Source organism: Hordeum vulgare, chromosome 2H (genome assembly GCF_904849725.1).
Source record: "Hordeum vulgare subsp. vulgare chromosome 2H, MorexV3_pseudomolecules_assembly, whole genome shotgun sequence".
In the NCBI taxonomy this organism is placed as follows: domain Eukaryota; kingdom Viridiplantae; phylum Streptophyta; class Magnoliopsida; order Poales; family Poaceae; genus Hordeum; species Hordeum vulgare.
The window spans coordinates 577183294-577209302 of NC_058519.1; the positions used below are offsets into that span (position 1 = coordinate 577183294).

A 26009-nucleotide genomic window follows, 5' to 3' on the forward strand; every position below is an offset into this window, starting at 1 on the left:
TCTTATTTTTGACGATTAGTGTGTGACTTTTCCCACCGCGCTTGACACCCAACGACTAGTAGTAGTAGTAGTAGTAGTAGTAGTAGTAGTAGTAGGGGCAAGCATAAGGAACAAATAGATAGTTGCATGTCGGATGCGATCATACCAGCACTAAAGCACCGGATCCCATCAGAACTCCGAAGTTAAGCGTGCTTGGGCGAGAGTAGTACTAGGATGGGTGACCTCCTGGGAAGTCCTCGTGTTGCATTCCCCTTTTTAAATATATTTTTGCGCCACGTGACAAGGATGACGCGGGACCGTGATCTATATGACCTCATTTTCTTATTTTTGACGATTACTGTGTGACTTTTCCCACCGCGCTTGACACCCAACGACTAGTAGTAGTAGTAGTAGTAGGGGCAAGCATAAGGAACAAATAGATAGTTGCATGTCGGATGCGATCATACCAGCACTAAAGCACCGGATCCCATCAGAACTCCGAAGTTAAGCGTGCTTGGGCGAGAGTAGTACTAGGATGGGTGACCTCCTGGGAAGTCCTCGTGTTGCATTCCCCTTTTTAAATATATTTTTGCGCCACGTGACAAGGATGACGCGGGACCGTGATCTATATGACCTCATTTTCTTATTTTTTACGATTACTGTGTGACTTTTCCCACCGCGCTTGACACCCAACGACTAGTAGTAGTAGTAGTAGTAGTAGGGGCAAGCATAAGGAACAAATAGATAGTTGCATGTCGGATGCGATCATACCAGCACTAAAGCACCGGATCCCATCAGAACTCCGAAGTTAAGCGTGCTTGGGCGAGAGTAGTACTAGGATGGGTGACCTCCTGGGAAGTCCTCGTGTTGCATTCCCCTTTTTAAATATATTTTTGCGCCACGTGACAAGGATGACGCGGGAACGTGATCTATATGACCTCATTTTCTTATTTTTGACGATTACTGTGTGACTTTTCCCACCGCGCTTGACACCCAACGACTAGTAGTAGTAGTAGTAGTAGTAGTAGTAGTAGTAGTAGTAGTAGTAGTAGTAGTAGTAGTAGTAGTAGTAGTAGTAGTAGGGGCAAGCATAAGGAACAAATAGATAGTTGCATGTCGGATGCGATCATACCAGCACTAAAGCACCGGATCCCATCAGAACTCCGAAGTTAAGTGTGCTTGGGCGAGAGTAGTACTAGGATGGGTGACCTCCTGGGAAGTCCTCGTGTTGCATTCCCCTTTTTAAATATATTTTTGCGCCACGTGACAAGGATGACGCGGGAGCGTGATCTATATGACCTCATTTTTTTATTTTTGACGATTACTGTGTGACTTTTCCCACCGCGCTTGACACCCAACGACTAGTAGTAGTAGTAGTAGTAGTAGTAGTAGTAGTAGGGGCAAGCATAAGGAACAAATAGATAGTTGCATGTCGGATGCGATCATACCAGCACTAAAGCACCGGATCCCATCAGAACTTCGAAGTTAAGCGGGCTTGGGCGAGAGTAGTACTAGGATTGGTGACCTCCTGGGAAGTCCTCGTGTTGCATTCCCCTTTTTAAATATATTTTTGCGCCACGTGACAAGGATGACGCGGGAGCGTGATCTATATGACCTCATTTTTTTATTTTTGACGATTACTGTGTGACTTTTCCCACCGCGCTTGACACCCAACGACTAGTAGTAGTAGTAGTAGTAGTAGTAGTAGTAGTAGTAGGGGCAAGCATAAGGAACAAATAGATAGTTGCATGTCGGATGCGATCATACCAGCACTAAAGCACCGGATCCCATCAGAACTTCGAAGTTAAGCGTGCTTGGGCGAGAGTAGTACTAGGATGGGTGACCTCCTGGGAAGTCCTCGTGTTGCATTCCCCTTTTTAAATATATTTTTGCGCCACGTGACAAGGATGACGCGGGAGCGTGATCTATATGACCTCATTTTCTTATTTTTGACGATTACTGTGTGACTTTTCCCACCGCGCTTGACACCCAACGACTAGTAGTAGTAGTAGTAATAGTAGTAGTAGTAGTAGGGGCAAGCATAAGGAACAAATAGATAGTTGCATGTCGGATGCGATCATACCAGCACTAAAGCACCGGATCCGATCAGAACTCCGAAGTTAAGTGTGCTTGGGCGAGAGTAGTACTAGGATGGGTGACCTCCTGGGAAGTCCTCGTGTTGCATTCCCTTTTTTAAATATATTTTTGCGCCACGTGACAAGGATGACGCGGGACCGTGATCTATATGACCTCATTTTCTTATTTTTGACGATTACTGTGTGACTTTTCCCACCGCGCTTGACACCCAACGACTAGTAGTAGTAGTAGTAGTAGGGGCAAGCATAAGGAACAAATAGATAGTTGCATGTCGGATGCGATCATACCAGCACTAAAGCACCGGATCCCATCAGAACTCCGAAGTTAAGCGTGCTTGGGCGAGAGTAGTACTAGGATGGGTGACCTCCTGGGAAGTCCTCGTGTTAGATTCCCCTTTTTAAATATATTTTTGCGCCACGTGACAAGGATGACGCGGGACCGTGATCTATATGACCTCATTTTCTTATTTTTGACGATTACTGTGTGACTTTTCCCACCGCGCTTGACACCCAACGACTAGTAGTAGTAGTATTAGTAGTAGTAGTAGTAGTAGTAGTAGTAGGGGCAAGCATAAGGAACAAATAGATAGTTGCATGTCGGATGCGATCATACCAACACTAAAGCACCGGATCCCATCAGAACTCCGAAGTTAAGCGTGCTTGGGCGAGAGTAGTACTAGGATGGGTCACCTCCCGGGAAGTCCTCGTGTTGCATTCCCCTTTTTAAATATATTTTTGCGCCACGTGACAAGGATGACGCGGGAGCGTGATCTATATGACCTCATTTTCTTATTTTTGACGATTAGTGTGTGACTTTTCCCACCGCGCTTGACACCCAACGACTAGTAGTAGTAGTAGTAGGGGCAAGCATAAGGAACAAATAGATAGTTGCATGTCGGATGCGATCATACCAGCACTAAAGCACCGGATCCCATCAGAACTCCGAAGTTAAGCGTGCTTGGGCGAGAGTAGTACTAGGATGGGTGACCTCCTGGGAAGTCCTCGTGTTGCATTCCCCTTTTTAAATATATTTTTGCGCCACGTGACAAGGATGACGCGGGACCGTGATCTATATGACCTCATTTTCTTATTTTTTACGATTACTGTGTGACTTTTCCCACCGCGCTTGACACCCAACGACTAGTAGTAGTAGTAGTAGTAGTAGGGCAAGCATAAGGAACAAATAGATAGTTGCATGTCGGATGCGATCATACCAGCACTAAAGCACCGGATCCCATCAGAACTCCGAAGTTAAGCGTGCTTGGGCGAGAGTTGTACTAGGATGGGTGACCTCCTGGGAAGTCCTCGTGTTGCATTCCCCTTTTTAAATATATTTTTGCGCCACGTGACAAGGATGACGCGGGAACGTGATCTATATGACCTCATTTTCTTATTTTTGACGATTACTGTGTGACTTTTCCCACCGCGCTTGACACCCAACGACTAGTAGTAGTAGTAGTAGTAGTAGTAGTAGTAGTAGTAGTAGTAGTAGTAGTAGTAGTAGTAGTAGTAGTAGTAGTAGTAGTAGTAGTAGTAGTAGTAGTAGTAGTAGTAGTAGTAGTAGTAGTAGTAGTAGTAGTAGTAGTAGGGGCAAGCATAAGGAACAAATAGATAATTGCATGTCGGATGCGATCATACCAGCACTAAAGCATCGGATCCCATCAGAACTCCGAAGTTAAGCGTGCTTGGGCGAGAGTAGTACTAGGATGGGTGACCTCCTGGGAAGTCCTCGTGTTGCATTCCCCTTTTTAAATATATTTTTGCGCCACGTGACAAGGATGACGCGGGACCGTGATCTATATGACCTCATTTTCTTATTTTTGACGATTACTGTGTGACTTTTCCCACCGGGCTTGACACCTAACGACTAGTAGTAGTAGTAGTAGTAGTAGTAGGGCAAGCATAAGGAACAAATAGATAGTTGCATGTCGGATGCGATCATACCAGCACTAAAGCACCGGATCCCATTAGAACTCCGAAGTTAAGCGTGCTTGGGCGAGAATAGTACTAGGATGGGTGACCTCCTGGGAAGTCCTCGTGTTGCATTCCCCTTTTTAAATATATTTTTGCGCCACGTGACAAGGATGACGCGGGACCGTGATCTATATGACCTCATTTTCTTATTTTTGACGATTACTGTGTGACTTTTCCCACCGCGCTTGACACCCAACGACTAGTAGTAGTAGTAGTAGTAGTAGGGGCAAGCATAAGGAACAAATAGATAGTTGCATGTCGGATGCGATCATACCAGCACTAAAGCACCGGATCCCATCAGAACTCCGAAGTTAAGCGTGCTTGGGCGAGAGTAGTACTAGGATGGGTGACCTCCTGGGAAGTCCTCGTGTTGCATTCCCCTTTTAAATATATTTTTGCGCCACGTGACAAGGATGACGCGGGACCGTGATCTATATGACCTCATTTTCTTATTTTTGACGATTACTGTGTGACTTTTCCCACCGCGCTTGACACCCAACGACTAGTAGTAGTAGTAGTAGTAGTAGTAGTAGTAGGGGCAAGCATAAGGAACAAATAAATAGTTGCATGTCGGATGCGATCATACCAACACTAAAGCACCGGATCCCATCAGAACTCCGAAGTTAAGCGTGCTTGGGCGAGAGTAGTACTAGGATGGGTGACCTCCTGTGATGTCCTCGTGTTGCATTCCCCTTTTTAAATATATTTTTGCGCCACGTGACAAGGATGACGCGGGAGCGTGATCTATATGACCTCATTTTCTTATTTTTGACGATTAGTGTGTGACTTTTCCCACCGCGCTTGACACCCAACGACTAGTAGTAGTAGTAGTAGTAGGGGCAAGCATAAGGAACAAATAGATAGTTGCATGTCGGATGCGATCATACCAGCACTAAAGTACCGGATCCCATCAGAACTCCGAAGTTAAGCGTGCTTGGGCGATAGTAGTACTAGGATGGGTGACCTCCTGGGAAGTCCTCTTGTTGCATTCCCCTTTTTAAATATATTTTTGCGCCACGTGACAAGGATGACGCGGGACCGTGATCTATATGACCTCATTTTCTTATTTTTGACGATTACTGTGTGACTTTTCCCACCGCGCTTGACACCCAACGACTAGTAGTAGTAGTAGTAGTAGTAGTAGTAGTAGTAGTAGGGGCAAGCATAAGGAACAAATAGATAGTTGCATGTCGGATGCGATCATACCAGCACTAAAGCACCGGATCCCATCAGAACTTCGAAGTTAAGCGTGCTTGGGCGAGAGTAGTACTAGGATGGGTGACCTCCTGGGAAGTCCTCGTGTTGCATTGCCCTTTTTAAATATATTTTTGCGCCACGTGACAAGGATGACGCGGGAGCGTGATCTATATGACCTCATTTTCTTACTTTTGACGATTACTGTGTGACTTTTCCCACCGCGCTTGACACCCAACGACTAGTAGTAGTAGTAGTAGTAGGGGCAAGCATAAGGAACAAATAGATAGTTGCATGTCGGATGCGATCATACCAACACTAAAGCACCGGATCCCATTAGAACTCCGAAGTTAAGCGTGCTTGGGCGAGAGTAGTACTAGGATGGGTGACCTCTTGGGAAGTCCTCGTGTTGCATTCCCCTTTTTAAATATATTTTTGCGCCACGTGACAAGGATGACGCGGGAGCGTGATCTATATGACCTCATTTTCTTATTTTTGACGATTACTGTGTGACTTTTCCCACCGCGCTTGACACCCAACGACTAGTAGTAGTAGTAGTAGTAGTAGGGGCAAGCATAAGGAACAAATAGATAGTTGCATGTCGGATGCGATCATACCAGCACTAAAGCACCGGATCCCATCAGAACTCCGAAGTTAAGCGTGCTTGCGCGAGAGTAGTACTAGGATGGGTGACCTCCTGGGAAGTCCTCGTGTTGCATTCCCCTTTCTAAATGTATTTTTGCACCACGTGACAAGGATGACGCGGGACCGTGATCTATATGACCTCATTTTCTTATTTTTGACGATTAATGTGTGACTTTTCCCATCACGCTTGACACCCAACGACTAGTAGTAGTAGTAGTAGTAGTAGTAGTAGTAGTAGTACTAGTAGTAGTAGTAGTATTAGTAGTAGTAGTACTAGTAGGGGCAAGCATAAGGAACAAATAGATAGTTGCATGTTGGATGCGATCATACCAGCACTAAAGCACCGGATCCCATCAGAACTCCGAAGTTAAGCGTGCTTGGGCGAGAGTAGTACTAGGATGGGTGACCTCCTAGGAAGTCCTCGTGTTGCATTCCCCTTTTTAAATATATTTTTGCGCCACGTGACAAGGATGACGCGGGACCGTGATCTATATGACCTCATTTTCTTATTTTTGACGATTACTGTGTGACTTTTCCCACCGCGCTTGACACCCAACGACTAGTAGTAGTAGTAGTAGTAGTAGTAGTAGTAGTAGTAGGGACAAGCATAAGGAACAAATAGATAGTTGCATGTCGGATGCGATCATACCAGCACTAAAGCACCGGATCCCATCAGAACTCCGAAGTTAAGCGTGCTTGCGCGAGAGTAGTACTAGGATGGGTGACCTCCTCGGAAGTCCTCGTGTTGCATTCCCCTTTCTAAATGTATTTTTGCACCACGTGACAAGGATGACGCGGGACCGTGATCTATATGACCTCATTTTCTTATTTTTGACGATTAATGTGTGACTTTTCCCATCACGCTTGACACCCAACGACTAGTAGTAGTAGTAGTAGTAGTAGTACTAGTAGTAGTAGTAGTATTAGTAGTAGTAGTACTAGTAGGGGCAAGCATAAGGAACAAATAGATAGTTGCATGTCGGATGCGATCATACCAGCACTAAAGCACCGGATCCCATCAGAACTCCGAAGTTAAGCGTGCTTGGGCGAGAGTAGTACTAGGATGGGTGACCTCCTAGGAAGTCCTCGTGTTGCATTCCCCTTTTTAAATATATTTTTGCGCCACGTGACAAGGATGACGCGGGACCGTGATCTATATGACCTCATTTTCTTATTTTTGACGATTACTGTGTGACTTTTCCCACCGCGCTTGACACCCAACGACTAGTAGTAGTAGTAGTAGTAGTAGTAGTAGTAGTAGGGACAAGCATAAGGAACAAATAGATAGTTGCATGTCGGATGCGATCATACCAGCACTAAAGCACCGGATCCCATCAGAACTCCGAAGTTAAGCGTGCTTGCGCGAGAGTAGTACTAGGATGGGTGACCTCCTGGGAAGTCCTCGTGTTGCATTCCCCTTTCTAAATGTATTTTTGCACCACGTGACAAGGATGACGCGGGACCGTGATCTATATGACCTCATTTTCTTATTTTTGACGATTAATGTGTGACTTTTCCCATCACGCTTGACACCCAACGACTAGTAGTAGTAGTAGTAGTAGTAGTAGTAGTAGTAGTAGTAGTAGTACTAGTAGTAGTAGTAGTATTAGTAGTAGTAGTACTAGTAGGGGCAAGCATAAGGAACAAATAGATAGTTGCATGTTGGATGCGATCATACCAGCACTAAAGCACCGGATCCCATCAGAACTCCGAAGTTAAGCGTGCTTGGGCGAGAGTAGTACTAGGATGGGTGACCTCCTAGGAAGTCCTCGTGTTGCATTCCCCTTTTTAAATATATTTTTGCGCCACGCGACAAGGATGACGCGGGACCGTGATCTATATGACCTCATTTTCTTATTTTTGACGATTACTGTGTGACTTTTCCCACCGCGCTTGACACCCAACGACTAGTAGTAGTAGTAGTAGTAGTAGTAGTAGTAGTAGTAGTAGTAGTAGTAGTACTAGTAGTACTAGTAGGGGCAAGCATAAGGAACAAATAGATAGTTGCATGTCGGATGCGATCATACCAGCACTAAAGCACCGGATCCCATCAGAACTCCGAAGTTAAGCGTGCTTGGGCGAGAGTAGTACTAGGATGGGTGACCTCCTGGGAAGTCCTCGTGTTGCATTCCCCTTTTTAAATATATTTTTGCGCCACGTGACAAGGATGACACGGGAGCGTGATCTATATGACCTCATTTCCTTATTTTTGACGATTACTGTGTGACTTTTCCCACCGCGCTTGACACCCAACGACTAGTAGTAGTAGTAGTAGTAGTAGTAGTAGTAGTAGTAGTAGTAGGGGCAAGCATAAGGAACAAATAGATAGTTGCATGTCGGATGCGATCATACCAACACTAAAGCACCGGATCCCATCAGAACTCCGAAGTTAAGCGTGCTTGGGCGAGAGTAGTACTAGGATGGGTGACCTTTTGGGAAGTCCTCGTGTTGCATTCCCCTTTTTAAATATATTTTTGCGCCACGTGACAAGGATGACGCGGGAGCGTGATCTATATGACCTCATTTTCTTATTTTTGACGATTACTGTGTGACTTTTCCCACCGCGCTTGACACCCAACGACTAGTAGTAGTAGTAGTAGTAGTAGGGGCAAGCATAAGGAACAAATAGATAGTTGCATGTCGGATGCGATCATACCAGCACTAAAGCACCGGATCCCATCAGAACTCCGAAGTTAAGCGTGCTTGGGCGAGAGTAGTACTAGGATGGGTGACCTCCTGGGAAGTCCTCGTGTTGCATTCCCCTTTCTAAATATATTTTTGCGCCACGTGACAAGGATGACGCGGGACCGTGATCTATATGACCTCATTTTCTTATTTTTGACGATTACTGTGTGACTTTTCCCACCACGCTTGACACCCAACGACTAGTAGTAGTAGTAGTAGTAGTAGTAGTACTAGTAGTAGTAGTAGTAGTAGTAGTAGTACTAGTAGGGGCAAGCATAAGGAACAAATAGATAGTTGCATGTCGGATGCGATCATACCAGCACTAAAGCACCGGATCCCATCAGAACTCCGAAGTTAAGCGTGCTTGGGCGATGGTAGTACTAGGATGGGTGACCTCCTAGGAAGTCCTCGTGTTGCATTCCCCTTTTTAAATATATTTTTGCGCCACGTGACAAGGATGACGCGGGACCGTGATCTATATGACCTCATTTTCTTATTTTTGACGATTACAGTGTGACTTTTCCCACCGCGCTTGACACCCAACGACTAGTAGTAGTAGTAGTAGTAGTAGTAGTAGTAGTAGTAGTAGTAGTAGTAGTAGTAGTAGTAGTAGTAGTACTAGTAGTACTAGTAGGGGCAAGCATAAGGAACAAATAGATAGTTGCATGTCGGATCGATCATACCAGCACTAAAGCACCGGATCCCATCAGAACTCCGAAGTTAAGCGTGCTTGGGCGAGAGTAGTACTAGGATGGGTGACCTCCTGGGAAGTCCTCGTGTTGCATTCCCCTCTTTAAATATATTTTTGCGCCACGTGACAAGGATGACGCGGGAGCGTGATCTATATGACCTCATTTTCTTATTTTTGACGATTACTGTGTGACTTTTCCCACCGCGCTTGACACCCAACGACTAGTAGTAGTAGTAGTAGTAGTAGTAGTAGTAGTAGTAGTAGTAGTAGTAGTAGTAGTAGGGGCAAGCATAAGGAACAAATAGATAGTTGCATGTCGGATGCGATCATACCAACACTAAAGCACCGGATCCCATCAGAACTCCGAAGTTAAGCGTGCTTGGGCGAGAGTAGTACTATGATGGGTGACCTGTTGGGAAGTCCTCGTGTTGCATTCCCCTTTTTAAATATATTTTTGCGCCACGTGACAAGGATGACGCGGGAGCGTGATCTATATGACCTCATTTTCTTATTTTTGACGATTACTGTGTGACTTTTCCCACCGCGCTTGACACCCAACGACTAGTAGTAGTAGTAGTAGTAGTAGTAGTAGTAGTAGTAGTAGTAGTAGTAGTAGTAGTAGTAGTAGTAGTAGTAGTAGTAGTAGTAGTAGTAGTAGTAGTAGTAGGGCAAGCATAAGGAACAAATAGATAGTTGCATGTCGGATGCGATCATACCAGCACTAAAGCACCGGATCCCATCAGAACTCCGAAGTTAAGCGTGCTTGGGCGAGAGTAGTACTAGGATGGGTGACCTCCTGGGAAGTCCTCGTGTTGCATTCCCCTTTCTAAATATATTTTTGCGCCACGTGACAAGGATGACGCGGGACCGTGATCTATATGACCTCATTTTCTTATTTTTGACGATTACTGTGTGACTTTTCCCACCACGCTTGACACCCAACGACTAGTAGTAGTAGTAGTAGTAGTAGTAGTAGTAGTAGTAGTACTAGTAGGGGCAAGCATAAGGAACAAATAGATAGTTGCATGTCGGATGCGATCATACCAGCACTAAAGCACCGGATCACATCAGAACTCCGAAGTTAAGCGTGCTTGGGCGAGAGTAGTACTAGGATGGGTGACCTCCTAGGAAGTCCTCGTGTTGCATTCCCCTTTTTAAATATATTTTTGCGCCACGTGACAAGGATGACGTGGGACCGTGATCTATATGACCTCATTTTCTTATTTTTGACGATTACTGTGTGACTTTTCCCACCGCGCTTGACACCCAACGACTAGTAGTAGTAGTAGTAGTAGTAGTAGTAGTAGGGGCAAGCATAAGGAACAAATAGATAGTTGCATGTCGGATGCGATCATACCAGCACTAAAGCACCGGATCCCATCAGAACTTCAAAGTTAAGCGTGCTTGGGCGAGAGTAGTACTAGGATGGGTGACCTCCTGGGAAGTCCTCGTGTTGCATTCCCCTTTTTAAATATATTTTTGCGCCACGTGACAAGGATGACGCGGGAGCGTGATCTATATGACCTCATTTTCTTACTTTTGACGATTACTGTGTGACTTTTCCCACCGCGCTTGACACCCAACGACTAGTAGTAGTAGTAGTAGGGGCAAGCATAAGGAACAAATAGATAGTTGCATGTCGGATGCGATCATACCAACACTAAAGCACCGGATCTCATCAGAACTCCGAAGTTAAGCGTGCTTGGGCGAGAGTAGTACTAGGATGGGTGACCTCTTGGGAAGTCCTCGTGTTGCATTCCCCTTTTTAAATATATTTTTGCGCCACGTGACAAGGATGACGCGGGAGCGTGATCTATATGACCTCATTTTCTTATTTTTGACGATTACTGTGTGACTTTTCCCACCGCGCTTGACACCCAACGACTAGTAGTAGTAGTAGTAGTAGGGGCAAGCATAAGGAACAAATAGATAGTTGCATGTCGGATGCGATCATACCAGCACTAAAGCACCGGATCCCATCAGAACTCCGAAGTTAAGCGTGCTTGGGCGAGAGTAGTACTAGGATGGGTGACCTCCTGGGAAGTCCTCGTGTTGCATTCCCCTTTCTAAATATATTTTTGCACCACGTGACAAGGATGACGCGGGACCGTGATCTATATGACCTCATTTTCTTATTTTTGACGATTAATGTATGACTTTTCCCACCACGCTTGACACCCAACGACTAGTAGTAGTAGTAGTAGTAGTAGTAGTAGTAGTAGTAGTAGTAGTACTAGTAGTAGTAGTAGTATTAGTAGTAGTAGTACTAGTAGTAGTAGTAGTATTAGTAGTAGTAGTACTAGTAGGGGCAAGCATAAGGAACAAATAGATAGTTGCATGTCGGATGCGATCATACCAGCACTAAAGCATCGGATCCCATCAGAACTCCGAAGTTAAGCGTGCTTGGGCGAGAGTAGTACTAGGATGGGTGACCTCCTGGGAAGTCCTCGTGTTGCATTCCCCTTTTTAAATATATTTTTGCGCCACGTGACAAGGATGACGCGGGACCGTGATCTATATGACCTCATTTTCTTATTTTTGACGATTACTGTGTGACTTTTCCCACCGCGCTTGACACCCAACGACTAGTAGTAGTAGTAGTAGTAGTAGTAGTAGTAGTAGTAGTAGTAGTAGTAGTAGTAGTAGTAGTAGTAGTAGTAGTAGTAGTAGTAGTAGTAGTAGTAGTAGTAGTAGTAGTAGTAGTAGTAGTAGTAGTAGTAGTAGTAGTAGTAGTAGTAGTAGTAGTAGTAGTAGTAGTAGTAGTAGTAGTAGTAGTAGTAGTAGTAGTAGTAGTAGGGGCAAGCATAAGGAACAAATAGATAGTTGCATGTCGGATGCGATCATACCAACACTAAAGCACCGGATCCCATCAGAACTCCGAAGTTAAGCGTGCTTGGGCGAGAGTAGTACTAGGATGGGTGACCTCTTGGGAAGTCCTCGTGTTGCATTCCCCTTTCTAAATATATTTTTGCACCACGTGACAAGGATGACGCGGGACCGTGATCTATATGACCTCATTTTCTTATTTTTGACGATTAATGTGTGACTTTTCCCACCACGCTTGACACCCAACGACTAGTAGTAGTAGTAGTAGTAGGGGCAAGCATAAGGAACAAATAGATAGTTGCATGTTGGATGCGATCATACCAGCACTAAAGCACCGGATCCCATCAGAACTCCGAAGTTAAGCGTGCTTGGGCGAGAGTAGTACTAGGATGGGTGACCTCCTGGGAAGTCCTCGTGTTGCATTCCCCTTTTTAAATATATTTTTGCGCCACGTGACAAGGATGACGCGGGACCGTGATCTATATGACCTCATTTTCTTATTTTTGACGATTACAGTGTGACTTTTCCCACCGCGCTTGACACCCAACGACTAGTAGTAGTAGTAGTAGTAGTAGTAGTAGGGGCAAGCATAAGGAACAAATAGATAGTTGCATGTCGGATGCGATCATACCAACACTAAAGCACCGGATCCCATCAGAACTCCGAAGTTAAGCGTGCTTGGGCGAGAGTAGTACTAGGATGGGTGACCTCCTGTGATGTCCTCGTGTTGCATTCCCCTTTTTAAATATATTTTTGCGCCACGTGACAAGGATGACGCGGGAGCGTGATCTATATGACCTCATTTTCTTATTTTTGACGATTACTGTGTGACTTTTCCCACCGCGCTTGACACCCAACGACTAGTAGTAGTAGTAGTAGTAGTAGTAGTAGTAGTAGGGGCAAGCATAAGGAACAAATAGATAGTTGCATGTCGGATGCGATCATACCAGCATTAAAGCACCGGATCCCATCAGAACTCCGAAGTTAAGCGTGCTTGGGCGAGAGTAGTACTAGGATGGGTGACCTCCTGGGAAGTCCTCGTGTTGCATTCCCCTTTTTAAATATATTTTTGCGCCACGTGACAAGGATGACGCGGGACCGTGATCTATATGACCTCATTTTCTTATTTTTGACGATTACTGTGTGACTTTTCCCACCGCGCTTGACACCCAACGACTAGTAGTAGTAGTAGTAGTAGGGGCAAGCATAAGGAACAAATAGATAGTTGCATGTTGGATGCGATCATACCAACACCAAAGCACTGGATCCCATCAGAACTCCGAAGTTAAGCGTGCTTGGGCGAGAGTAGTACTAGGATGGGTGACCTCCTGGGAAGTCCTTGTGTTGCATTCCCCTTTTTAAATATATTTTTGCGCCACGTGACAAGGATGACGCGGGAGCGTGATCTATATGACCTCATTTTCTTATTTTTGACGATTACTGTGTGACTTTTCCCACCGCGCTTGACACCCAACGACTAGTAGTAGTAGTAGTAGTAGTAGTAGTAGTAGTTGGGGCAAGCATAAAGAACAAATAGATAGTTGCATGTCGGGTGCGATCATACCAGCACTAAAGCACCGGATCCCATCAGAACTCCGAAGTTAAGCGTGCTTGGGCGAGAGTAGTACTAGGATGGGTGACCTCCTGGGAAGTCCTCGTGTTGCATTCCCCTTTTTAAATATATTTTTGCGCCACGTGACAAGGATGACGCGGGACCGTGATCTATTTGACCTCATTTTCTTATTTTTGACGATTACAGTGTGACTTTTCCCACCGCGCTTGACACCCAACGACTAGTAGTAGTAGTAGTAGTAGTAGTAGTAGTAGTAGTAGTAGGGGCAAGCATAAGGAACAAATAGATAGTTGCATGTCGGATGCGATCATACCTGCACTAAAGCACCGGATCCCATCAGAACTCCGAAGTTAAGCATGCTTGGGCGAGAGAAGTACTAGGATGGGTGACCTCCTGGGAAGTCCTCGTGTTGCATTCCCCTTTTTAAATATATTTTTGCGCCACGTGACAAGGATGACGCGGGAGCGTGATCTATATGACCTCATTTTCTTATTTTTGACGATTACTGTGTGACTTTTCCCACCGCGCTTGACACCCAACGACTAGTAGTAGTAGTAGTAGTAGTAGTAGTAGTAGTAGTAGTAGTAGTAGTAGTAGTAGTAGTAGTAGTAGTAGGGGCAAGCATAAGGAACAAATGGATAGTAGCATGTCGGATGCGATCATACCAGCACTAAAGCACCGGATCCCATCAGAACTACGAAGTTAAGCGTGCTTGGGCGAGAGTAGTACTAGGATGGGTGACCTCCTGGGAAGTCCTTGTGTTGCATTCCCCTTTTTAAATATATTTTTGCGCCACGTGACAAGGATGACGCGGGAGCGTGATCTATATGACCTCATTTTCTTATTTTTGACGATTACCGTGTGACTTTTCCCACCGCGCTTGACACCCAACGACTAGTAGTAGTAGTAGTAGTAGTAGTAGTAGTAGTAGTAGGGGCAAGCATAAGGAACAAATAGATAGTTGCATGTCGGATGTGATCATACCAGCACTAAAGCACCGGATCCCATGAGAACTTCGAAGTTAAGCGTGCTTGGGCGAGAGTAGTACTAGGATGGATGACCTCCTGGGAAGTCCTCGTGTTGCATTCCCCTTTTTAAATATATTTTTGCGCCACGTGACAAGGATGACGCGGGAGCGTGATCTATATGACCTCATTTTCTTATTTTTGACGATTACTGTGTGACTTTTCCCACCGCGCTTGACACCCAACGACTAGTAGTAGTATTAGTAGTAGTAGTAGTAGTAGTAGTAGTAGGGGCAAGCATAAGGAACAACTAGATAGTTGCATGTCGGATGCGATCATACCAGCACTAAAGCACCGGATCCCATCAGAACTCCGAAGTTAAGCGTGCTTGGGCGAGAGTAGTACTAGGATGGGTGACCTCCTGGGAAGTCCTCGTGTTGCATTCCCCTTTTTAAATATATTTTTGCGCCACGTGACAAGGATGACGCGGGAGCGTGATCTATATGACCTCATTTTCTTATTTTTGACGATTACTGTGTGACTTTTCCCACCACGCTTGACACCCAACGACTAGTAGTAGTAGTAGTAGTAGTAGGGGCAAGCATAAGGAACAAATAGATAGTTGCATGTCGGATGCGATCATACCAGCACTAAAGCACCGGATCCCATCAGAACTCCGAAGTTAAGCGTGCTTGGGCGAGAGTAGTACTAGGATGGGTGACCTCCTGGGAAGTCCTCGTGTTGCATTCCCGAGAGTAGTACTAGGATGGGTGACCTCCTGGGAAGTCCTCGTGTTGCATTCCCCTTTTTAAATATATTTTTGCGCCACGTGACAAGGATGACGCGGGACCGTGATCTATATGACCTCATTTTCTTATTTTTGACGATTACTGTGTGACTTTTCCCACCGCGCTTGACACCCAACGACTAGTAGTAGTAGTAGTAGGGGCAAGCATAAGGAACAAATAGATAGTTGGATGTCGGATGCGATCATACCAGCACTAAAGCACCGGATCCCATCAGAACTCCGAAGTTAAGCGTGCTTGGGCGAGAGTAGTACTAGGATGGGTGACCTCCTGGGAAGTGCTCGTGTTGCATTCCCCTTTTTAAATATATTTTTGCGCCACGTGACAAGGATGACGCGGGACCGTGATCTATATGACCTCATTTTCTTATTTTTGACGAATACTGTGTGACTTTTCCCACCGCGCTTGACACCCAACGACTAGTAGTAGTAGTAGTAGTAGGGGCAAGCATAAGGAACAAATAGATAGTTGCATGTCGGATGCGATCATACCAGCACTAAAGCACCGGATCCCATCAGAACTCCGAAGTTAAGCGTGCTTGGGCGAGAGTAGTACTAGGATGGGTGACCTCCTGGGAAGTCCTCGTGTTGCATTCCCCTTTTTAAATATATTATTGCGCCACGTGACAAGGATGACGCGGGAGCGTGATCTATATGACCTCATTTTCTTATTTTTGACGATTACTGTGTGACTTTTCCCACCGCGCTTGACACCCAACGACTAGTAGTAGTAGTAGTAGGGGCAAGCATAAGGAACAAATAGATAGTTGCATGTCGGATGCGATCATACCAGCACTAAAGCACCGGATCCCATCAGAACTTCGAAGTTAAGCGTGCTTGGGCGAGAGTAGTACTAGGATGGGTGACCTCCTGGGAAGTCCTCGTGGTGCATTCCCCTTTTTAAATATATTTTTGCGCCACGTGACAAGGATGACGCGGGACCGTGATCTATATGACCTCATTTTCTTATTTTTGACGATTACTGTGTGACTTTTCCCACCGCGCTTGACACCCAACGACTAGTAGTAGTAGTAGTAGTAGTAGTAGTAGGGGCAAGCATAAGGAACAAATAGATAGTTGCATGTCGGATGCGATCATACCAGCACTAAAGCACCGGATCCCATCAGAACTCCGAAGTTAAGCGTGCTTGGGCGAGAGTAGTACTTGGATGGGTGACCTCCTGTGATGTCCTCGTGTTGCATTCCCCTTTTTAAATATATTTTTGCGCCACGTGACAAGGATGACGCGGGAGCGTGATCTATATGACCTCATTTTCTTATTTTTGACGATTACTGTGTGACTTTTACCACCGCGCTTGACACCCAACGACTAGTAGTAGTAGTAGTAGTAGTAGTAGTAGTAGTAGTAGTAGTAGTAGTAGTAGTAGGGGCAAGCATAAGGAACAAATAGATAGTTGCATGTTGGATGCGATCATACCAGCACTAAAGCACCGGATCCCATCAGAACTGCGAAGTTAAGCGTGCTTGTGCGAGAGTAGTACTAGGATGGGTGACCTCCTGGGAAGTCCTCGTGTTGCATTCCCCTTTTTAAATATATTTTGGCGCCACGTGACAAGGATGACGCGGGAGCGTGATCTATATGACCTCATTTTCTTATTTTTGACGATTAGTGTGTGACTTTTCCCACCGCGCTTGACACCCAACGACTAGTAGTAGTAGTAGTAGTAGGGGCAAGCATAAGGAACAAATAGATAGTTGCATGTCGGATGCGAGCATACCAGCACTAAAGCACCGGATCCCATCAGAACTCCGAAGTTAAGCGTGCTTGGGCGAGAGTAGTACTAGGATGGGTGACCTCCTGGGAAGTCCTCGTGTTGCATTCCCCTTTTTAAATATATTTTTGCGCCACGTGACAAGGATGACGCGGGAGCGTGATCTATATGACCTCATTTTCTTATTTTTGACGATTACTGTGTGACTTTTCCCACCGCGCTTGACACCCAACGACTAGTAGTACTAGTAGTAGGGGCAAGCATAAGGAACAAATAGATAGTTGCATGTCGGATGCGATCATACCAGCACTAAAGCACCGGATCCCATCAGAACTTCGAAGTTAAGCGTGCTTGGGCGAGAGTAGTACTAGGATGGGTGACCTCCTGGGAAGTCCTCGTGGTGCATTCCCCTTTTTAAATATATTTTTGCGCCACGTGACAAGGATGACGCGGGAGCGTGATCTATATGACCTCATTTTCTTATTTTTGACGATTACTGTGTGACTTTTCCCACCGCGCTTGACACCCAACGACTAGTAGTAGTAGTAGTAGTAGTAGGGGCAAGCATAAGGAACAAATAGATAGTTGCATGTCGGATGCGATCAAAGCAGCACTAAAGCACCGGATCCCATCAGAACTCCGAAGTTAAGCGTGCTTGGGCCAGAGTAGTACTAGGATGGGTGACCTCCTGGGAAGTCCTCGTGGTGCATTCCCCTTTTTAAATATATTTTTGCGCCACGTGACAAGGATGACGCGGGAGCGTGATCTATATGACCTCATTTTCTTATTTTTGACGATTACTGTGTGACTTTTCCCACCGCGCTTGACACCCAACGAGGGGCAAGCATAAGGAACAAATAGATAGTTGCATGTCGGATGCGATCATACCAGCACTAAAGCACCGGATCCCATCAGAACTCCGAAGTTAAGCGTGCTTGGGCGAGAGTAGTACTAGGATGGGTGACCTCCTGGGAAGTCCTCGTGTTGCATTCCCCTTTTTAAATATATTTTTGCGCCACGTGACAAGGATGACGCGGGAGCGTGATCTATATGACCTCATTTTCTTATTTTTGACGATTACTGTGTGACTTTTCCCACCGCGCTTGACACCCAACGACTAGTAGTAGTATGAGTAGTAGTAGGGGCAAGCATAAGGAAGAAATAGATAGTTGCATGTCGGATGCGATTATACCAGCACTAAAGCACTGGATCCCATCAGAACTCCGAAGTTAAGCGTGCTTGGGCGAGAGTAGTACTAGGATGGGTGACCTCCTGGGAAGTCCTTGTGTTGCATTCCCCTTTTTAAATATATTTTTGCGCCACGTGACAAGGATGACGCGGGAGCGTGATCTATATGACCTCATTTTCTTATTTTTGACGATTACTGTGTGACTTTTCCCACCGCGCTTGACACCCAACGACTACTACTAGTAGTAGTAGTAGTAGTAGTAGTAGTAGTAGTAGTAGGGGCAAGCATAAGGAACAAATAGATAGTTGCATGTCGGATGCGATCATACCAGCACTAAAGCACCGGATCCATCAGAACTCCGAAGTTAAGCGTGCTTGGACGAGAGTAGTACTAGGATGGGTGACCTCCTGGGAAGTCCTCGTGTTTCATTCCCCTTTTTAAATATATTTTGGCGCCACGTGACAAGGATGACGCGGGAGCGTGATCTATATGCCCTCATTTTCTTATTTTTGACGATTACTGTGTGACTTTTCCCACCGCGCTTGACACCCAACGACTAGTAGTAGTAGTAGTAGTAGGGGCAAGCATAAGGAACAAATAGATAGTTGGATGTCGGATGCGATCATACCAGCACTAAAGCACCGGATCCCATCAGAACTCCGAAGTTAAGCGTGCTTGGGCGAGAGTAGTACTAGGATGGGTGACCTCCTGGGAAGTCCTCGTGTTGCATTCCCCTTTTTAAATATATTTTTGCGCCACGTGACAAGGATGACGCGGGACCGTGATCTATATGACCTCATTTTCTTATTTTTGACGATTACTGTGTGACTTTTCCCACCGCGCTTGACACCCAACGACTAGTAGTAGTAGTAGTAGGGGCAAGCATAAGGAACAAATAGATAGTTGCATGTCGGATGCGATCATACCAGCACTAAAGCACCGGATCCCATCAGAACTCCGAAGTTAAGCGTGCTTCGGCGAGAGTAGTACTAGGATGGGTGACCTCCTGGGAAGTCCTCGTGTTGCCCTTTTTAAATATATTTTTGCGCCACGTGACAAGGATGACGCGGGAGCGTGATCTATATGACCTCATTTTCTTATTTTTGACGATTACTGTGTGACTTTTCCCACCGCGCTTGACACCCAACGACTAGTAGTAGTAGTAGTAGTAGGGGCAAGCATAAGGAACAAATAGATAGTTGCATGTCGGATGCGATCATACCAGCACTAAAGCACCGGATCCCATCAGAACTTCGAAGTTAAGCGTGCTTGGGCGAGAGTAGTACTAGGATGGGTGACCTCCTCGGAAGTCCTCGTGGTGCATTCCCCTTTTTAAATATATTTTTGCGCCACGTGACAAGGATGACGCGGGACCGTGATCTATATGACCTCATTTTCTTATTTTTGACGATTACTTTGTGACTTTTCCCACCGCGCTTGACACCCAACGACTAGTAGTAGTAGTAGTAGTAGTAGTAGTAGTAGGGGCAAGCATAAGGAACAAATAGGTAGTTGCATGTCGGATGCGATCATACCAGCACTAAAGCACCGGATCCCATCAGAACTCCGAAGTTAAGTGTGCTTGGGCGAGAGTAGTACTAGGATGGGTGACCTCCTGTGATGTCCTCGTGTTGCATTCCCCTTTTTAAATATATTTTTGCGCCACGTGACAAGGATGACGCGGGAGCGTGATCTATATGACCTCATTTTCTTATTTTTGACGATTACTGTGTGACTTTTCCCACCGCGCTTGACACCCAACGACTAGTAGTAGTAGTAGTAGTAGTAGTAGGGGCAAGCATAAGGAACAAATAGATAGTTGCATGTCGGATACGATCGTACCAGCACTAAAGCACCGGATCCCATCAGAACTGCGAAGTTAAGCGTGCTTGGGCGAGAGTAGTACTAGGATGGGTGACCTCCTGGGAAGTCCTCGTGTTGCATTCCCCTTTTTAAATATATTTTGGCGCCACGTGACAAGGATGACGCGGGAGCGTGATCTATATGACCTCATTTTCTTATTTTTGACGATTACTGTGTGACTTTTCCCACCGCGCTTGACACCCAACGACTAGTAGTAGTAGTAGTAGTAGGGGCAAGCATAAGGAACAAATAGATAGTTGCATGTCGGATGCGATCAAAGCAGCACTAAAGCACCGGATCCCATCAGAACTCTGAAGTTAAGCGTGCTTGGGCGAGAGTAGTACTAGGATGGGTGACCTCCTGGGAAGTCCTCGTGGTGCATTCCCCTTTTTAAATATATTTTTGCGCCACGTGACAAGGATGACGCGGGACCGTGATCTATATGACCTCATTTTCTTATTTTTGACGATTACTGTGTGACTTTTCCCACCGCGCTTGACACCCAACGAGGGGCAAGCATAAGGAACAAATAGATAGTTGCATGCCGGATGCGATCATACCAGCACTAAAGCACCGGATCCCATCAGAACTCCGAAGTTAAGCGTGCTTGGGCGAGAGTAGTACTAGGATGGGTGACCTCCTGGGAAGTCCTCGTGTTGCATTCCCCTTTTTAAATATATTTTTGTGCCACGTGACAAGGATGACGCGGGAGCGTGATCTATATGACCTCATTTTCTTATTTTTGACGATTACTGTGTGACTTTTCCCACCGCGCTTGACACCTAACGACTAGTAGTAGTAGTAGTAGTAGTAGTAGTAGTAGTAGGGGCAAGCATAAGGAACAAATAGATAGTTGCATGTCGGATGCGATCATACCAGCACTAAAGCACTGGATCCCATCAGAACTCCGAAGTTAAGCGTACTTGGGCGAGAGTAGTACTAGGTTGGGTGACCTCCTGGGAAGTCCTCGTGTTGCATTCCCCTTTTTAAATATATTTTTGCGCCACGTGACAAGGATGACGCGGGAGCGTGATCTATATGACCTCATTTTCTTATTTTTGATGATTACTGTGTGACTTTTCCCACCGCGCTTGACACCCAACGACTAGTAGTAGTAGTAGTAGTAGTAGTAGGGGCAAGCATAAGGAACAAATAGATAGTTGTATGTCGGATGCGATCATACCAGCACTAAAGCACCGGATCCATCAGAACTCCGAAGTTAAGCGTGCTTGGGCGAGAGTAGTACTAGGATGGATGACCTCCTGGGAAGTCCTCGTGTTGCATTCCCCTTTTTAAATATATTTTGGCGCCACGTGACAAGGATGACGCGGGAGCGTGATCTATATGACCTCATTTTCTTATTTTTGACGATTACTGTGTGACTTTTCCCACCGCGCTTGACACCCAACGACTAGTAGTAGTAGTAGTAGTAGGGGCAAGCATAAGGAACAAATAGATAGTTGCATGTCGGATGCGATCATACCAGCACTAAAGCACCGGATCTATCAGAACTCCGAAGTTAAGCGTGCTTGGGCGAGAGTAGTACTAGGATGGGTGACCTCCTGGGAAGTCCTCGTGGTGCATTCCCCTTTTTAAATATATTTTTGCGCCACGTGACAAGGATGACGCGGGACCGTGATCTATATGACCTCATTTTCTTATTTTTGACGATTACTGTGTGACTTTTCCCACCGCGCTTGACACCCAACGACTAGTAGTAGTAGTAGTAGTAGGGGCAAGCATAAGGAACAAATAGATAGTTGCATGTCGGATGCGATCATACCAGCACTAAAGCACCGGATCCCATCAGAACTCCGAAGTTAAGCGTGCTTGGGCGAGAGTAGTACTAGGATGGGTGACCTCCTGGGAAGTCCTTGTGTTGCATTCCCCTTTTTAAATATATTTTTGCGCCACGTGACAAGGATGACGCGGGACCGTGATCTATATGACCTCATTTTCTTATTTTTGACGATTACTGTGTGACTTTTCCCACCGCGCTTGACACCCAACGACTAGTAGTAGTAGTAGTAGTAGTAGTAGTAGTAGTAGGGGCAAGCATAAGGAACAAATAGATAGTTGCATGTCGGATGCGATCATACCAGCACTAAAGCACCGGATCCCATCAGAACTAGTACACCCAACGACTAGTAGTAGTAGTAGTAGTAGTAGTAGTAGTACTGGTAGTACTGGTAGTACTAGTAGGGGCAAGCATAAGGAACAAATAGATTGTTGCATGTCGGATGCGATCATACCAGCACTAAAGCACCGGATCCCATCAGAACTCCGAAGTTAAGCGTGCTTGGGCGAGAGTAGTACTAGGATGGTGACCTCCTGGGAAGTCCTCGTGTTGCATTCCCCTTTTAAAATATATTTTTGCGCCACGTGACAAGGATGACGCGGGAGCGTGATCTATATGACCTCATTTTCTTATTTTTGACGATTACTGTGTGACTTTTCCCACCGCGCTTGACACCCAACGACTAGTAGTAGTAGTAGTAGTAGGGGCAAGCATAAGGAACAAATAGATAGTTGCATGTCGGATGCGATCATACCAGCACTAAAGCACCGGATCCCATCAGAACTCCGAAGTTAAGCGTGCTTGGGCGAGAGTAGTACTAGGATGGGTGACCTCCTGGGAAGTCCTCGTGTTGCATTCCCCTTTTTAAATATATTTTTGCGCCACGTGACAAGGATGACGCGGGACCGTGATCTATATGACCTCATTTTCTTATTTTTGACGATTACTGTGTGACTATTCCCACCGCGCTTGACACCCAACGACTAGTAGTAGTAGTAGTAGTAGTAGGGTCAAGCATAAGGAACAAATAGATAGTTGCATGTCGGATGCGATCATACCAGCACTAAAGCACTGGATCCCATCAGAACTCCGAAGTTAAGCGTGCTTGGGCGAGAGTAGTACTAGGATGGGTGACCTCCTTGGAAGTCCTTGTGTTGCATTCCCCTTTTTAAATATATTTTTGCGCCACGTGACAAGGATGACGCAGGAGCGTGATCTATATGACCTCATTTTCTTATTTTTGACGATTACTGTGTGACTTTTCCCACCGCGCTTGACACCCAACGACTAGTAGTAGTAGTAGTAGTAGTAGTAGTAGTAGTACGGGCAAGCATAAGGAACAAATAGTTGCATGTCGGATGCAATCATACCAGCACTAAAGCACCGGATCCCATCAGAACTCCGAAGTTAAGCGTGCTTGGGCGAGAGTAGTACTAGGATGGGTGACCTCCTGGGAAGTCCTCGTGTTGCATTCCCCTTTTTAAATATATTTTTGCGCCACGTGACAAGGATGACGCGGGACCGTGATCTATATGACCTCATTTTCTTATTTTTGACGATTACAGTGTGACTTTTCCCACCGCGCTTGACACCCAACGACTAGTAGTAGTAGTAGTAGTAGTAGTAGTAGTAGGGGCAAGCATAAGGAACAAATAGATAGTTGCATGTCGGATGCGATCATACCAGCACTAAAGCACCGAATCCCATCAGAACTCCGAAGTTAAGCGTGCTTGGGCGAGAGAAGTACTAGGATGGGTGACCTCCTCGGAAGTCCTCGTGTTGCATTCCCCTTTTTAAATATATTTTTGCGCCACGTGACAAGGATGACGCGGGAGCGTGATCTATATGACCTCATTTTCTTATTTTTGACGATTACTGTGTGACTTTTCCCACCGCGCTTGACACCCAACGACTAGTAGTAGTAGTAGTAGTAGTAGGGGCAAGCATAAGGAACAAATAGATAGTAGCATGTCGGATGCGATCATACCAGCACTAAAGCACCGGATCCCATCAGAACTACGAAGTTAAGCGTGCTTGGGCGAGAGTAGTACTAGGATGGGTGACCTCCTGGGAAGTCCTTGTGTTGCATTCCCCTTTTTAAATATATTTTTGCGCCACGTGACAAGGATGACGCGGGAGCGTGATCTATATGACCTCATTTTCTTATTTTTGACGATTACTGTGTGACTTTTCCCACCGCGCTTGACACCCAACGACTAGTAGTAGTAGTAGTAGTAGTAGTAGTAGTAGTAGGGGCAAGCATAAGGAACAAATAGATAGTTGCATGTTGGATGTGATCATACCAGCACTAAAGCACCGGATCCCATCAGAACTCCGAAGTTAAGCGTGCTTGGGCGAGAGTAGTACTAGGATGGGTGACCTCTTGGGAAGTCCTCGTGTTGCATTCCCATTTTTAAATATATTTTTGCGCCACGTGACAAGGATGACGCGGGAGCGTGATCTATATGACCTCATTTTCTTATTTTTGACGATTACTGTGTGACTTTTCCCACCGCGCTTGACACCCAACGACTAGTAGTAGTAGTAGTAGTAGGGGCAAGCATAAGGAACAAATAGATAGTTGCATGTCGGATGCGATCATACCAGCACTAAAGTACCGGATCCCATCAGAACTCCGAAGTTAAGCGTGCTTGGGCGAGAGTAGTACTAGGATGGGTGACCTCCTGGGAAGTCCTCGTGTTGCATTCCCCTTTTTAAATATATTTTTGCGCCACGTGACAAGGATGACGCGGGACCGTGATCTATATGACCTCATTTTCTTATTTTTGACGATTACCGTGTGACTTTTCCCACCGCGCTTGACACCCAACGACTAGTAGTAGTAGTAGTAGTAGGGGCAAGCATAAGGAACAAATAGATAGTTGCATGTCGGATGCGATCATACCAGCACTAAAGCACTGGATCCCATCAGAACTCCGAAGTTAAGCGTGCTTGGGCGAGAGTAATACTAGGATGGGTGACCTCCTGGGAAGTCCTTGTGTTGCATTCCCTTTTTTAAATATATTTTTGCGCCACGTGACAAGGATGACGCGGGAGCGTGATCTATATGACCTCATTTTCTTATTTTTGACGATTACTGTGTGACTTTTCCCACCGCGCTTGACACCCAACGACTAGTAGTAGTAGTAGTAGTAGTAGTAGTAGTAGTAGTAGGGGCAAGCATAAGGAACAAATAGATAGTTGCATGTCGGATGCGATCATACCAGCACTAAAGCACCGGATCCCATCAGAACTCCGAAGTTAAGCATGCTTGGGCGAGAGTAGTACTAGGATGGGTGACCTCCTGGGAAGTCCTCGTGTTGCATTCCCCTTTTTAAATATATTTTTGCGCCACGTGACAAGGATGACGCGGGACCGTGATCTATATGACCTCATTTTCTTATTTTTGACGATTACAGTGTGACTTTTCCCACCGCGCTTGACACCCAACGACTAGTAGTAGTAGTAGTAGTAGTAGTAGTAGTAGTAGGGGCAAGCATAAGGAACAAATAGATAGTTGCATGTCGGATGCGATCATACCAGCACTAAAGCACCGAATCCCATCAGAACTCCGAAGTTAAGCGTGCTTGGGCGAGAGAAGTACTAGGATGGGTGACCTCCTGGGAAGTCCTCGTATTGCATTCCCCTTTTTAAATATATTTTTGCGCCACGTGACAAGGATGACGCGGGAGCGTGATCTATATGACCTCATTTTCTTATTTTTGACGATTACTGTGTGACTTTTCCCACCGCGCTTGACACCCAACGACTAGTAGTAGTACTAGTAGTAGTAGTAGTAGTAGGGGCAAGCATAATGAACAAATAGATAGTTGCATGTCGGATGCGATCATACCAGCACTAAAGCACCGGATCCCATCAGAACTCTGAAGTTAAGCGTGCTTGGGCGAGAGTAGTACTAGGATGGGTGACCTCCTGGGAAGTCCTCGTGTTGCATTCCCCTTTTTAAATATATTTTTGCGCCACGTGACAAGGA

General features: G+C 45.6%; 81 non-coding genes across 81 annotated transcripts; all 81 read left to right on the forward strand.

Annotated features, from left to right (window-relative positions):
• Nucleotides 1–131: 131 nt before the first annotated feature.
• On the forward strand, nt 132–250 carry LOC123434454. Its single transcript, XR_006625739.1, has one exon. It is a non-coding gene; the product is annotated as a 5S ribosomal RNA (ribosomal RNA).
• Nucleotides 251–432: 182 nt separating this feature from the next.
• LOC123434455 lies at nt 433–551 on the forward strand. Its single transcript, XR_006625740.1, has one exon. It is a non-coding gene; the product is annotated as a 5S ribosomal RNA (ribosomal RNA).
• Nucleotides 552–736: 185 nt separating this feature from the next.
• Nucleotides 737–855, forward strand: LOC123434456. Its single transcript, XR_006625741.1, has one exon. It is a non-coding gene; the product is annotated as a 5S ribosomal RNA (ribosomal RNA).
• A 242-nt stretch (nt 856–1097) lies between these two features.
• LOC123435201 lies at nt 1098–1216 on the forward strand. Its single transcript, XR_006626460.1, has one exon. It is a non-coding gene; the product is annotated as a 5S ribosomal RNA (ribosomal RNA).
• A 197-nt stretch (nt 1217–1413) lies between these two features.
• LOC123432921 lies at nt 1414–1532 on the forward strand. Its single transcript, XR_006624487.1, has one exon. It is a non-coding gene; the product is annotated as a 5S ribosomal RNA (ribosomal RNA).
• Nucleotides 1533–1732: 200 nt separating this feature from the next.
• On the forward strand, nt 1733–1851 carry LOC123436572. Its single transcript, XR_006627789.1, has one exon. It is a non-coding gene; the product is annotated as a 5S ribosomal RNA (ribosomal RNA).
• Nucleotides 1852–2048: 197 nt separating this feature from the next.
• Nucleotides 2049–2167, forward strand: LOC123438365. Its single transcript, XR_006629511.1, has one exon. It is a non-coding gene; the product is annotated as a 5S ribosomal RNA (ribosomal RNA).
• A 182-nt stretch (nt 2168–2349) lies between these two features.
• Nucleotides 2350–2468, forward strand: LOC123432435. The gene has a single exon (XR_006624018.1). It is a non-coding gene; the product is annotated as a 5S ribosomal RNA (ribosomal RNA).
• Nucleotides 2469–2674: 206 nt separating this feature from the next.
• Nucleotides 2675–2793, forward strand: LOC123431950. Its single transcript, XR_006623555.1, has one exon. It is a non-coding gene; the product is annotated as a 5S ribosomal RNA (ribosomal RNA).
• A 179-nt stretch (nt 2794–2972) lies between these two features.
• LOC123434457 lies at nt 2973–3091 on the forward strand. Its single transcript, XR_006625742.1, has one exon. It is a non-coding gene; the product is annotated as a 5S ribosomal RNA (ribosomal RNA).
• A 184-nt stretch (nt 3092–3275) lies between these two features.
• Nucleotides 3276–3394, forward strand: LOC123435527. Its single transcript, XR_006626773.1, has one exon. It is a non-coding gene; the product is annotated as a 5S ribosomal RNA (ribosomal RNA).
• Nucleotides 3395–3699: 305 nt separating this feature from the next.
• LOC123436437 lies at nt 3700–3818 on the forward strand. Its single transcript, XR_006627662.1, has one exon. It is a non-coding gene; the product is annotated as a 5S ribosomal RNA (ribosomal RNA).
• Nucleotides 3819–4005: 187 nt separating this feature from the next.
• On the forward strand, nt 4006–4124 carry LOC123435514. The gene has a single exon (XR_006626761.1). It is a non-coding gene; the product is annotated as a 5S ribosomal RNA (ribosomal RNA).
• Nucleotides 4125–4309: 185 nt separating this feature from the next.
• Nucleotides 4310–4428, forward strand: LOC123434458. The gene has a single exon (XR_006625743.1). It is a non-coding gene; the product is annotated as a 5S ribosomal RNA (ribosomal RNA).
• Nucleotides 4429–4621: 193 nt separating this feature from the next.
• On the forward strand, nt 4622–4740 carry LOC123432788. Its single transcript, XR_006624357.1, has one exon. It is a non-coding gene; the product is annotated as a 5S ribosomal RNA (ribosomal RNA).
• Nucleotides 4741–4922: 182 nt separating this feature from the next.
• Nucleotides 4923–5041, forward strand: LOC123432908. Its single transcript, XR_006624475.1, has one exon. It is a non-coding gene; the product is annotated as a 5S ribosomal RNA (ribosomal RNA).
• A 200-nt stretch (nt 5042–5241) lies between these two features.
• On the forward strand, nt 5242–5360 carry LOC123438776. The gene has a single exon (XR_006629899.1). It is a non-coding gene; the product is annotated as a 5S ribosomal RNA (ribosomal RNA).
• Nucleotides 5361–5542: 182 nt separating this feature from the next.
• LOC123438484 lies at nt 5543–5661 on the forward strand. The gene has a single exon (XR_006629623.1). It is a non-coding gene; the product is annotated as a 5S ribosomal RNA (ribosomal RNA).
• A 185-nt stretch (nt 5662–5846) lies between these two features.
• Nucleotides 5847–5965, forward strand: LOC123438221. The gene has a single exon (XR_006629376.1). It is a non-coding gene; the product is annotated as a 5S ribosomal RNA (ribosomal RNA).
• A 239-nt stretch (nt 5966–6204) lies between these two features.
• On the forward strand, nt 6205–6323 carry LOC123435574. Its single transcript, XR_006626820.1, has one exon. It is a non-coding gene; the product is annotated as a 5S ribosomal RNA (ribosomal RNA).
• A 200-nt stretch (nt 6324–6523) lies between these two features.
• Nucleotides 6524–6642, forward strand: LOC123432141. The gene has a single exon (XR_006623738.1). It is a non-coding gene; the product is annotated as a 5S ribosomal RNA (ribosomal RNA).
• Nucleotides 6643–6869: 227 nt separating this feature from the next.
• Nucleotides 6870–6988, forward strand: LOC123435575. The gene has a single exon (XR_006626821.1). It is a non-coding gene; the product is annotated as a 5S ribosomal RNA (ribosomal RNA).
• A 197-nt stretch (nt 6989–7185) lies between these two features.
• LOC123438222 lies at nt 7186–7304 on the forward strand. Its single transcript, XR_006629377.1, has one exon. It is a non-coding gene; the product is annotated as a 5S ribosomal RNA (ribosomal RNA).
• A 248-nt stretch (nt 7305–7552) lies between these two features.
• LOC123435576 lies at nt 7553–7671 on the forward strand. The gene has a single exon (XR_006626822.1). It is a non-coding gene; the product is annotated as a 5S ribosomal RNA (ribosomal RNA).
• A 230-nt stretch (nt 7672–7901) lies between these two features.
• LOC123434459 lies at nt 7902–8020 on the forward strand. Its single transcript, XR_006625744.1, has one exon. It is a non-coding gene; the product is annotated as a 5S ribosomal RNA (ribosomal RNA).
• A 206-nt stretch (nt 8021–8226) lies between these two features.
• LOC123438557 lies at nt 8227–8345 on the forward strand. Its single transcript, XR_006629692.1, has one exon. It is a non-coding gene; the product is annotated as a 5S ribosomal RNA (ribosomal RNA).
• A 185-nt stretch (nt 8346–8530) lies between these two features.
• Nucleotides 8531–8649, forward strand: LOC123434460. The gene has a single exon (XR_006625745.1). It is a non-coding gene; the product is annotated as a 5S ribosomal RNA (ribosomal RNA).
• Nucleotides 8650–8876: 227 nt separating this feature from the next.
• LOC123438665 lies at nt 8877–8995 on the forward strand. Its single transcript, XR_006629796.1, has one exon. It is a non-coding gene; the product is annotated as a 5S ribosomal RNA (ribosomal RNA).
• Nucleotides 8996–9243: 248 nt separating this feature from the next.
• On the forward strand, nt 9244–9361 carry LOC123432720. The gene has a single exon (XR_006624289.1). It is a non-coding gene; the product is annotated as a 5S ribosomal RNA (ribosomal RNA).
• Nucleotides 9362–9582: 221 nt separating this feature from the next.
• On the forward strand, nt 9583–9701 carry LOC123432024. The gene has a single exon (XR_006623627.1). It is a non-coding gene; the product is annotated as a 5S ribosomal RNA (ribosomal RNA).
• A 265-nt stretch (nt 9702–9966) lies between these two features.
• On the forward strand, nt 9967–10085 carry LOC123434461. Its single transcript, XR_006625746.1, has one exon. It is a non-coding gene; the product is annotated as a 5S ribosomal RNA (ribosomal RNA).
• A 209-nt stretch (nt 10086–10294) lies between these two features.
• On the forward strand, nt 10295–10413 carry LOC123437797. The gene has a single exon (XR_006628966.1). It is a non-coding gene; the product is annotated as a 5S ribosomal RNA (ribosomal RNA).
• Nucleotides 10414–10607: 194 nt separating this feature from the next.
• On the forward strand, nt 10608–10726 carry LOC123438387. The gene has a single exon (XR_006629531.1). It is a non-coding gene; the product is annotated as a 5S ribosomal RNA (ribosomal RNA).
• Nucleotides 10727–10905: 179 nt separating this feature from the next.
• LOC123438830 lies at nt 10906–11024 on the forward strand. Its single transcript, XR_006629950.1, has one exon. It is a non-coding gene; the product is annotated as a 5S ribosomal RNA (ribosomal RNA).
• A 182-nt stretch (nt 11025–11206) lies between these two features.
• On the forward strand, nt 11207–11325 carry LOC123434463. The gene has a single exon (XR_006625748.1). It is a non-coding gene; the product is annotated as a 5S ribosomal RNA (ribosomal RNA).
• A 281-nt stretch (nt 11326–11606) lies between these two features.
• Nucleotides 11607–11725, forward strand: LOC123436438. Its single transcript, XR_006627663.1, has one exon. It is a non-coding gene; the product is annotated as a 5S ribosomal RNA (ribosomal RNA).
• A 371-nt stretch (nt 11726–12096) lies between these two features.
• Nucleotides 12097–12215, forward strand: LOC123437930. Its single transcript, XR_006629092.1, has one exon. It is a non-coding gene; the product is annotated as a 5S ribosomal RNA (ribosomal RNA).
• Nucleotides 12216–12397: 182 nt separating this feature from the next.
• LOC123434465 lies at nt 12398–12516 on the forward strand. The gene has a single exon (XR_006625749.1). It is a non-coding gene; the product is annotated as a 5S ribosomal RNA (ribosomal RNA).
• A 191-nt stretch (nt 12517–12707) lies between these two features.
• LOC123432789 lies at nt 12708–12826 on the forward strand. The gene has a single exon (XR_006624358.1). It is a non-coding gene; the product is annotated as a 5S ribosomal RNA (ribosomal RNA).
• Nucleotides 12827–13023: 197 nt separating this feature from the next.
• On the forward strand, nt 13024–13142 carry LOC123435316. Its single transcript, XR_006626570.1, has one exon. It is a non-coding gene; the product is annotated as a 5S ribosomal RNA (ribosomal RNA).
• A 182-nt stretch (nt 13143–13324) lies between these two features.
• Nucleotides 13325–13443, forward strand: LOC123432392. The gene has a single exon (XR_006623977.1). It is a non-coding gene; the product is annotated as a 5S ribosomal RNA (ribosomal RNA).
• A 197-nt stretch (nt 13444–13640) lies between these two features.
• Nucleotides 13641–13759, forward strand: LOC123435433. Its single transcript, XR_006626684.1, has one exon. It is a non-coding gene; the product is annotated as a 5S ribosomal RNA (ribosomal RNA).
• A 203-nt stretch (nt 13760–13962) lies between these two features.
• LOC123438075 lies at nt 13963–14081 on the forward strand. The gene has a single exon (XR_006629236.1). It is a non-coding gene; the product is annotated as a 5S ribosomal RNA (ribosomal RNA).
• Nucleotides 14082–14314: 233 nt separating this feature from the next.
• On the forward strand, nt 14315–14433 carry LOC123431637. The gene has a single exon (XR_006623226.1). It is a non-coding gene; the product is annotated as a 5S ribosomal RNA (ribosomal RNA).
• Nucleotides 14434–14633: 200 nt separating this feature from the next.
• LOC123432412 lies at nt 14634–14752 on the forward strand. The gene has a single exon (XR_006623996.1). It is a non-coding gene; the product is annotated as a 5S ribosomal RNA (ribosomal RNA).
• Nucleotides 14753–14955: 203 nt separating this feature from the next.
• LOC123434466 lies at nt 14956–15074 on the forward strand. The gene has a single exon (XR_006625750.1). It is a non-coding gene; the product is annotated as a 5S ribosomal RNA (ribosomal RNA).
• A 185-nt stretch (nt 15075–15259) lies between these two features.
• LOC123434467 lies at nt 15260–15378 on the forward strand. The gene has a single exon (XR_006625751.1). It is a non-coding gene; the product is annotated as a 5S ribosomal RNA (ribosomal RNA).
• A 232-nt stretch (nt 15379–15610) lies between these two features.
• On the forward strand, nt 15611–15729 carry LOC123435361. The gene has a single exon (XR_006626616.1). It is a non-coding gene; the product is annotated as a 5S ribosomal RNA (ribosomal RNA).
• A 182-nt stretch (nt 15730–15911) lies between these two features.
• LOC123434468 lies at nt 15912–16030 on the forward strand. The gene has a single exon (XR_006625752.1). It is a non-coding gene; the product is annotated as a 5S ribosomal RNA (ribosomal RNA).
• Nucleotides 16031–16209: 179 nt separating this feature from the next.
• On the forward strand, nt 16210–16328 carry LOC123438449. Its single transcript, XR_006629590.1, has one exon. It is a non-coding gene; the product is annotated as a 5S ribosomal RNA (ribosomal RNA).
• A 191-nt stretch (nt 16329–16519) lies between these two features.
• Nucleotides 16520–16638, forward strand: LOC123431756. The gene has a single exon (XR_006623343.1). It is a non-coding gene; the product is annotated as a 5S ribosomal RNA (ribosomal RNA).
• Nucleotides 16639–16856: 218 nt separating this feature from the next.
• On the forward strand, nt 16857–16975 carry LOC123432831. Its single transcript, XR_006624402.1, has one exon. It is a non-coding gene; the product is annotated as a 5S ribosomal RNA (ribosomal RNA).
• Nucleotides 16976–17157: 182 nt separating this feature from the next.
• Nucleotides 17158–17276, forward strand: LOC123436214. The gene has a single exon (XR_006627446.1). It is a non-coding gene; the product is annotated as a 5S ribosomal RNA (ribosomal RNA).
• A 179-nt stretch (nt 17277–17455) lies between these two features.
• On the forward strand, nt 17456–17574 carry LOC123438450. Its single transcript, XR_006629591.1, has one exon. It is a non-coding gene; the product is annotated as a 5S ribosomal RNA (ribosomal RNA).
• Nucleotides 17575–17759: 185 nt separating this feature from the next.
• LOC123433152 lies at nt 17760–17878 on the forward strand. Its single transcript, XR_006624698.1, has one exon. It is a non-coding gene; the product is annotated as a 5S ribosomal RNA (ribosomal RNA).
• Nucleotides 17879–18039: 161 nt separating this feature from the next.
• LOC123434469 lies at nt 18040–18158 on the forward strand. Its single transcript, XR_006625754.1, has one exon. It is a non-coding gene; the product is annotated as a 5S ribosomal RNA (ribosomal RNA).
• A 185-nt stretch (nt 18159–18343) lies between these two features.
• Nucleotides 18344–18462, forward strand: LOC123437924. Its single transcript, XR_006629086.1, has one exon. It is a non-coding gene; the product is annotated as a 5S ribosomal RNA (ribosomal RNA).
• A 206-nt stretch (nt 18463–18668) lies between these two features.
• On the forward strand, nt 18669–18786 carry LOC123433156. The gene has a single exon (XR_006624702.1). It is a non-coding gene; the product is annotated as a 5S ribosomal RNA (ribosomal RNA).
• Nucleotides 18787–18968: 182 nt separating this feature from the next.
• Nucleotides 18969–19087, forward strand: LOC123434470. The gene has a single exon (XR_006625755.1). It is a non-coding gene; the product is annotated as a 5S ribosomal RNA (ribosomal RNA).
• A 179-nt stretch (nt 19088–19266) lies between these two features.
• LOC123433122 lies at nt 19267–19385 on the forward strand. The gene has a single exon (XR_006624674.1). It is a non-coding gene; the product is annotated as a 5S ribosomal RNA (ribosomal RNA).
• Nucleotides 19386–19562: 177 nt separating this feature from the next.
• On the forward strand, nt 19563–19681 carry LOC123432224. The gene has a single exon (XR_006623818.1). It is a non-coding gene; the product is annotated as a 5S ribosomal RNA (ribosomal RNA).
• Nucleotides 19682–19875: 194 nt separating this feature from the next.
• Nucleotides 19876–19994, forward strand: LOC123432110. Its single transcript, XR_006623708.1, has one exon. It is a non-coding gene; the product is annotated as a 5S ribosomal RNA (ribosomal RNA).
• A 188-nt stretch (nt 19995–20182) lies between these two features.
• Nucleotides 20183–20301, forward strand: LOC123433101. The gene has a single exon (XR_006624654.1). It is a non-coding gene; the product is annotated as a 5S ribosomal RNA (ribosomal RNA).
• A 182-nt stretch (nt 20302–20483) lies between these two features.
• Nucleotides 20484–20602, forward strand: LOC123432966. Its single transcript, XR_006624530.1, has one exon. It is a non-coding gene; the product is annotated as a 5S ribosomal RNA (ribosomal RNA).
• Nucleotides 20603–20763: 161 nt separating this feature from the next.
• On the forward strand, nt 20764–20882 carry LOC123434471. Its single transcript, XR_006625756.1, has one exon. It is a non-coding gene; the product is annotated as a 5S ribosomal RNA (ribosomal RNA).
• A 197-nt stretch (nt 20883–21079) lies between these two features.
• Nucleotides 21080–21198, forward strand: LOC123438878. The gene has a single exon (XR_006629994.1). It is a non-coding gene; the product is annotated as a 5S ribosomal RNA (ribosomal RNA).
• A 188-nt stretch (nt 21199–21386) lies between these two features.
• Nucleotides 21387–21504, forward strand: LOC123432574. Its single transcript, XR_006624150.1, has one exon. It is a non-coding gene; the product is annotated as a 5S ribosomal RNA (ribosomal RNA).
• Nucleotides 21505–21686: 182 nt separating this feature from the next.
• LOC123433047 lies at nt 21687–21804 on the forward strand. Its single transcript, XR_006624603.1, has one exon. It is a non-coding gene; the product is annotated as a 5S ribosomal RNA (ribosomal RNA).
• A 182-nt stretch (nt 21805–21986) lies between these two features.
• On the forward strand, nt 21987–22105 carry LOC123435251. Its single transcript, XR_006626508.1, has one exon. It is a non-coding gene; the product is annotated as a 5S ribosomal RNA (ribosomal RNA).
• Nucleotides 22106–22455: 350 nt separating this feature from the next.
• Nucleotides 22456–22573, forward strand: LOC123438629. Its single transcript, XR_006629762.1, has one exon. It is a non-coding gene; the product is annotated as a 5S ribosomal RNA (ribosomal RNA).
• Nucleotides 22574–22755: 182 nt separating this feature from the next.
• LOC123434472 lies at nt 22756–22874 on the forward strand. Its single transcript, XR_006625757.1, has one exon. It is a non-coding gene; the product is annotated as a 5S ribosomal RNA (ribosomal RNA).
• A 185-nt stretch (nt 22875–23059) lies between these two features.
• On the forward strand, nt 23060–23178 carry LOC123438568. The gene has a single exon (XR_006629703.1). It is a non-coding gene; the product is annotated as a 5S ribosomal RNA (ribosomal RNA).
• Nucleotides 23179–23371: 193 nt separating this feature from the next.
• Nucleotides 23372–23490, forward strand: LOC123434896. Its single transcript, XR_006626165.1, has one exon. It is a non-coding gene; the product is annotated as a 5S ribosomal RNA (ribosomal RNA).
• Nucleotides 23491–23684: 194 nt separating this feature from the next.
• On the forward strand, nt 23685–23803 carry LOC123432199. The gene has a single exon (XR_006623794.1). It is a non-coding gene; the product is annotated as a 5S ribosomal RNA (ribosomal RNA).
• Nucleotides 23804–23988: 185 nt separating this feature from the next.
• Nucleotides 23989–24107, forward strand: LOC123431638. The gene has a single exon (XR_006623227.1). It is a non-coding gene; the product is annotated as a 5S ribosomal RNA (ribosomal RNA).
• Nucleotides 24108–24304: 197 nt separating this feature from the next.
• LOC123435507 lies at nt 24305–24423 on the forward strand. The gene has a single exon (XR_006626754.1). It is a non-coding gene; the product is annotated as a 5S ribosomal RNA (ribosomal RNA).
• A 182-nt stretch (nt 24424–24605) lies between these two features.
• LOC123435440 lies at nt 24606–24724 on the forward strand. Its single transcript, XR_006626691.1, has one exon. It is a non-coding gene; the product is annotated as a 5S ribosomal RNA (ribosomal RNA).
• A 182-nt stretch (nt 24725–24906) lies between these two features.
• Nucleotides 24907–25025, forward strand: LOC123431587. Its single transcript, XR_006623178.1, has one exon. It is a non-coding gene; the product is annotated as a 5S ribosomal RNA (ribosomal RNA).
• A 200-nt stretch (nt 25026–25225) lies between these two features.
• LOC123436795 lies at nt 25226–25344 on the forward strand. Its single transcript, XR_006628005.1, has one exon. It is a non-coding gene; the product is annotated as a 5S ribosomal RNA (ribosomal RNA).
• Nucleotides 25345–25541: 197 nt separating this feature from the next.
• LOC123438338 lies at nt 25542–25660 on the forward strand. The gene has a single exon (XR_006629486.1). It is a non-coding gene; the product is annotated as a 5S ribosomal RNA (ribosomal RNA).
• Nucleotides 25661–25854: 194 nt separating this feature from the next.
• LOC123435822 lies at nt 25855–25973 on the forward strand. The gene has a single exon (XR_006627067.1). It is a non-coding gene; the product is annotated as a 5S ribosomal RNA (ribosomal RNA).
• The last annotated feature ends 36 nt before the right edge of the window (nt 25974–26009 follow it).